The 6,927-nt window shown below is 33.4% G+C and overlaps 1 non-coding gene across 1 annotated transcript; it reads right to left on the bottom strand.

Moving 5' to 3' along the window:
- Window positions 1-3,305: 3,305 nt before the first annotated feature.
- On the bottom strand, window positions 3,306-3,412 carry LOC149526780 (small nucleolar RNA R71). Its single transcript, XR_016351663.1, has one exon. It is a non-coding gene; the product is annotated as a small nucleolar RNA R71 (small nucleolar RNA).
- Window positions 3,413-6,927: the final 3,515 nt, after the last annotated feature.

Here is a 6,927-nt window from a genome sequence, read left to right as displayed (position 1 = left end):
TCTTTTTTCACAATCTTAGCCAAACCTCTCTCAAAATTACTTTATAAGCAATTTTCTCTTTCACACAAAGGGAGTGGTAGCAAAGAAAGAAAACGTTTTTCTTTTTTTGCCAAAGACTACATTTTCCTGAATTGTGAAAAATTCTCATATGAAAAATAGTTAAAAGGTGACTTATATAGTTAGGTTAAAGTAACTTCAATTTTGCAATTAAGCCCTCATTGTTATAACACATTATAATATTGGGCCCATTACTAGTTAAAGTCTTTTAATTAAGTCCTTGAAAATTAAGATCAAAATTAATTTCCTCTATATTTTGCAAACAAGGCCTTATAATTATAGCTATTTATAATTATATTTAAAACCTAATTAAACTCTTTTAATTAAGTTTATAGAAGTTAATTACCTAGCATGTGATTTAAGTATAACTTAAATCATTACTCTCCTAATTTAATTCAAATGCAATCATTGTGTGTGACCCATTAGGTTCCCAACAAGTTAGCAAAGGAATTGATTAATGACTTAATTGATTAATATAAATTTCAATCAATTAATTTATAATCAATTCCATAAACCAAGATTGGCATCTAACAATGCATCGTGGCCACCCAATTGTTAAGAGAGTCAAAGGGTTCTTTGACAATCTTGCAATGTACAGTCTATAAGTGTAGTTCATTACCTCATCATATATCCCAAAGATGATAAGAGCTTGGTACAGTATCTACTCTTATCGACCTTTATATTTGTTTCAACAGTTATAACATTAGCTTTATAGAGAGTTATGAAACCTTTTTCATAATCTCCATGTCGCCTTGGCCAATGACTTCAATAAGCTAATGTTAATCAAGAACTGGTAGGATATGTCCTCTAAAACACTTGAGGTGATGATTCTTATCTTGGACACTCATTTGCCTTCACATACTTCATACTATGTCCAAAAGCATCTTGTTTTGGCATCCTTGGTTAGGCACCTGTAAGGATGAAATCAAAGCATAGCACTCCATATATAAGATGACCTGGTGTCTCAAGTCTAGGGAGTATTTACACGACTAACACATAAGAAGTGCTGGATAGACACTGAAGTGTATTACCAAACGCATTTCTCATAGTGGGTCATGTTTAATGAACTTGCTCCTCTAGGCAAGCACCTATATTATAATTTCAAGCATCTCTATACTTCAATCTATGAGATCAATTGTACTTTCAAAGTAAAAAATATAGAATATACCAGTCTCTAAGCATCATTAATGTCCAGTCTCTATGATACATTGACCATGAACATTTTGAGATTATGCTTTGATGCATAAGGATCTCATAACTGCAACCCCTTACAGTTCCCTTGCAAGGCATATTAATCTCAAGGACTTCATCCAATTAGACTTATAACTCATTATAATTGATATCTTGTTGATGAAGGAAAACCTTTAATCATTCGACATAAATGATACTATCGCATGATTGGAATCAAGACTTAACCAATCCCAATCAGTTGTAGGGCTCATCCTAACAACTAGTGCATCATACAAACTCTAGAGAATAAAGTGTCATGGTGATAAAACAGTGAGGTCATGGTGCTAATGGATGAGAAATTGCCTATACCTAGACCCTAAAGTGGAAGGTTAAGACACTAAGGAGAGTAACGTTGTGGCACCATAAAGTTGATGTGCACCATAGTAGAACCTGTAAGCACATCAGTACAAGGCCAGATGAGATTCCAAAAATAAATTTTTAATAGGAATTTGGAAATTAGGGTTTTAATGGAAGACGGCAAGTAATTATTCCAAAGAAAAAGACCTAAAAACATAGTAAGAAAGTAAGAAAATTTGAGAGAGAATTGAGATTGAAAAGCTTCAACAACTAGTTTTCTCTCTCTACTTTTGTGTTTTTCTTAATAACTTTGACTTGGATTAAAGGCTAATTTTCTTTGGACAATGTTTTATTAGACATTATGACCTAAACTATTTTTCTAGGATTGTGGTGGATTTCAACATGTAGTTTGAATATTTGTTTCCCTTTTATTTGCTATGAATGGATATGATTTTGTTTATTCAAATTTGTTCATAATGCTTTTAATTGCTTGGCCAACAATTGAATGATTTGTTAATCTGAATTAGACTCAACAGAGTAATTTTAGATTAAACTAAGGTTTGAAAAGTGTATGTTCACGTCACTTTGGTGATCTCATTTACAATTAGGGTAGATATACACCTAAATAAGATACATATTTAGAACACTAGCTTAATGAACCTTATTTAATTGATTACTAAAGACATATAGTGCCCCAATTAAGTTAGGTATTTATTTAAGCATCTCGACGGAGACTTGTATTTAGGTTTAGATTCTAGGTTAGGAAAACTACCCATAAGTGTAAATATTAATAGAAATAGATGTTAAATAAAGTGCTGAATGAACCTATAATTCTAGGTTTTAATCTATTTCTTTTCTCTAGTGGATTTTTAGTTTTTGTCAAATAGTTTAATTTTCTCATTAAATTTAGTTTTAATTAATTATCTACAAAATTGAACTACTTGAATAAGATTTATCTATCATAATTTTAGTACTTAGTGAACAATTAGAAGCAAATCCTTGTGTGATATGATTATAGACTTACTATTTATATTACTTGTTTGACATGTATACTTGTTTATACTAAATCAACAAAAAAAGTTTTGCACCATTGCCGAGGATTTGTTTTTTCTATTTATTTTGCTAATGTTAAAATTTAATAGATTAGTCTTAACTTGAGTTTTCCTTTGCTTTTAGGTTTAATTTATCATTGTATGAGAAAAGCAAAGAGCTTGGAGATTGTATCTTGTGATCCAAAGACAGATAGAACATTTCGAAGACTTCAACGAGAAATTTAACAAGTTTATGCCCAAATTGATACAATGGCTAATAAACAAGGTGAGCAACAAATCCAAGAGCGAGTAGTGGAAGAGAATCATTGCTTAAGAGATTATGTCATTTCTTTAGTACAAGGGATTCCATTAAGTATTAGAAAGCTAGCTATTCAAGCTAATAATTTCAAAATTAAGCCAGCCATCATCACCATGATCCAAGCTTCAGTCGAATTTGGGGGTTTCCAAATGATGATCTAAATGCCCACATTTTGAAATTCATGGAGATATGAGACACCTTTAAATACATTTGAGTCATAATTGATGCAATCTGTTTGAGGCTTTTCCCTTTTTCATTGAGGGACAAAGCCAGAATTTGGCTGAATGCACTCTCTACTAGATCCATTACAACATAGGATAACCTTGCTCAGAAGTTTCTTCGTTAAGTTCATTCCTCCAACTAAGATAGAAAAAATGAGGAATGATATCACATCATTCATACAACTAGATTTTGAATCGTTGTATGAGGTTTAGGAAAGATAAAAGGATTTACTTAGGCTTTACCCTTATCATGGTCTTCCAAAATGGCTTCAAGTGCAAACATTCTATAATGGATTGAGTGGTCATGTTCAAACCACCATTGATGTTGTTGTGAGAGGAGCTCTAAGGGCAAAGTTAATTGATGAGGTATATGGCCCATTGGAAGAGATGGCATCGAACAACTACCAATGGCCAGCAGAGAGATCAATGCATAAAAAAGTAGTTGGAGTTCATGACGTGGATGCCATTATGACATTGTCAGCACAAGTAGAGTTTTAACTAAGAAACTTGATTTTTTTGGTGCTAACTCAATTCAAAGTCCTTTTATAATTTATGCGTATTGCGGTGATGGGCATGCTAGTAACTAAAGTCCAAGCAATACAAAGATAATTCAATTTATGTGGAACACACAACAAAACAACCCTTACTCCAATACTTATAACCTAAGGTGGAAGAACCATTTAAATTTTTTTTTGGGTAACAATCAGGGATCATCTTTAGCTTCAAGGCTGAACATGCCTCCTAGATTCCAACAATAGACAAAAGCTTCTATTCTAGAAAAGAAACCATTTATGGAGGAATTGTTAACACAGTACATGGCCAACATCGATTCCCTTATACATAGTCAAACGGCTTCGATAAAGAACCTTAAGACTCAAGTTGGTCAACTAGCCAGCTCATTAAACAATAAAGCTCTAAAGACCTTACTAGTGATACGGAGGCAAATCTAAGGAAGGAAGGTAAGGAACATTTAAGCCATTACCTTGAAAAGTGGTAAGGAAGTTGAAAGTAGCCCAAAGCAAGCTAAACAGAAAGGTAAGACAGTTGACAGTGAGGCACATACTATAAATTCTAGCAAGCAATGTGAAGAAAAGGAGACTAAGAAAACTCTACCACCACCATAACTTTTTCCTCAACATTACATAAAGCAATAAAAAAAAGCCAATTTCAAAAATTTATGGACCTGTTCAAAAAACTTCACATCAATATTCCTTTTGCTGAGGCTTTAGAGCAAATGCCTTCATCTGTGAAACTTCTTCAGGCTATCTCATCCAAGAAGAAGCGATTGAGTGAATTTGAGATAGTAGCACTCATGAGAAATGTAGTGCAATCATATAAAACAATCTTGCTCCAAAGCTTAAGAACCCTAACATCATAGAAATATGGCGCAATCATATAAAACTTACCTTGTGAGTGCAAGATCAAGAGGTAACATTTAATATTTTTAGAGCTTTAAAGTTTACTAACGATCATGATAAGTGTTTTGCAGTTAGTGTGGTGGACAAGGTCACAAGTGAAGTTTTAAGGCAAAGCCATCCTATTGACCCACTTAAGGTGTCATTGATTGTTGAGTCTGAGACAAGTAATGAGGCTGTCATAGAATGTGTGAATGTGTTGAATGCTCCATCTCGTGTCTTGAGAACACAATTTGGATTTCTCTTCCTCTTCATCCTCGCTAGTGAAGTATTGAATAACTTCCTAAGTTACAACTCAAACAGTTGCTAAATCATCTGAAGTGTGCATATTTTGGTGACTCGTCTATTCTTCCTATTATTATTTCATCTGGTCTTAATAATAAGTAGGAAGATAAGTTGTTATGTGTTTTGAGAGAGCACAAAAACGCATTGGGGTGGACAATTGTAAACATAAAAAGGATCAGTCCTTCAATATGCATGCACAAAATTTTGTTGAAGGATGATCACAAAGCCACTATCAAGCATCAGAGAACATTAAATCTAATCATGAACAAAATGGTGAAGAAGGAGATCATCAAGTGGCTTAATGCTAGCATTATTTATCCTATTTTGGATAGCATGTGAATAAGTCCGATGTAATGCACACTAAGAAATGTGGAATGAAAATGGTTGCAAATGAAAACAATGAGCTCATTCTCGTAAGGACAGTAATTGGGTAGAGAGTTTCATAGGCTATCGGAAGCTTAACAAGGCCACAAGGAAAGATCACTTTCCTTTACTATTTATTGATCAGATGTTGGATAGGCTAGTTGGAAAAGAATACTATTCTTCCTTGGATAGGTATTCAAGATATAATCAGATTGCAATAGCTCCAAAAGATTAAGAGAAGACAACCTTTGCCTATTCTTATGGCATTTTCTCCTTTAGGAGGATGCCACTGGACTTTGCAATGCTCCAACCACATTCCAACAATGCATGATAGCTATTTTTTCAAATATGGTGGAGAAAACGCTAGAGGTATTTATAGATGACTTCTCTACTTTTGGAAGTAATTTTCATAAATGTTTGTTGAATCTTAACAGGGTTTTGAAAAGATGTTAAGAGACAAACTTAGAGTTAAATTGGGACAAGTGCCATTTTATGGTATAAGATGGCATCGTTCTTGGTTACAAGGTTTTGAGCAAAGGATTGGAGGTAGACAAAGCAAAGATAAAAACAATCGAGAAGCTTCCACCATTCACCTCGATAAAAGGTATTAGAAGTTTCCTTGGACACGTTGGTTTTTATTAACGATTCATTAAGGATTTCTCTAAAATTGCTAAACCTTTATGTAATCTCTTAGAAAAAGATATCCCATTTAAATTTGATGAAGTATGTCATGCTACATTTATAGAATTGAAAAAAAATTTGACATCTACACCCATTATTGTAGTTCTTGATTGGTCACTCCCATTTGAGATTATGTATGATGTTAGTGACTATGTTGTAGGTGCAATATTAAGTTAGAGAAAAGATAAAGTTTTTCATTCTATATATTATGCTGGCAAAACCTTAACTAAACTTAAACCCTATAACTGAAAAGAATTATTAGTGGTTGTGTATGGATTTGACAAGTTTTGTTCATACTTGGTTAGCACAAACGTTATTATTTATACTGACCACTCTGCAATTAAATATTTGATTGCTAAGAAAGATGCCAAGCCAAGATTGGTAAGGTGGATTTTGTTGCTACAAGAATTTGATTTGGAAATCAAAGACGAAAAAGGTTCAAAGAATCGAGTAGTAGACCATTTATCGAGGTTAGAGAATGACAACCAAGATAAGGACTTAATTTTGACCAACGAAACCCTTTGTGATGAACAATTACTTTATGTTGGTCAATAGAATTTACCATGGTATCCTGACAATGTCAATTATATTATAAGTAAGCTTCTTCCTCCAAATTTAAATTATCATCAAAGGAAGAAATTTCTTCATGATGTTAGATTTTACATGTGGGATGAACCATTTTTGTTTAAGCAATGCATTGATAGAATGTTAAGAAGGTGCAGTATGGACGAGAAAGTTGAAAATGTATCAAGGCAATGTCATTCTTCAGAGTACGGGGGCCACTTTGGAGGAGATAGAACAACAACAAAAGTTCTTCACTTAGGTTTGTATTGGCCAACACTTTTTAAGGATGCTCATAATTTTGTTTTGCATTATCATAGGTGTCAAAGAGTAAGGAACATTTCAAGAAGACATGAGATGCCACTCAATAGCATCCTTGAAATGGAGATTTTCGATGTGTGGGGAATTAATTTCATAAGACCATTCATTTCGTCTTTCAACAATCACTACATCTTCGTGTCCGTTGA

Source organism: Theobroma umbraticum, unplaced genomic scaffold (genome assembly GCF_002168275.2).
Source record: "Theobroma umbraticum cultivar Fairchild unplaced genomic scaffold, ASM216827v3 scaffold_146.0, whole genome shotgun sequence".
Lineage (NCBI taxonomy): Eukaryota > Viridiplantae > Streptophyta > Magnoliopsida > Malvales > Malvaceae > Theobroma > Theobroma umbraticum.
The sequence above is the reverse complement of the archived record's forward strand: the minus strand, read 5'-3'. Positions and strand labels throughout refer to the sequence as shown.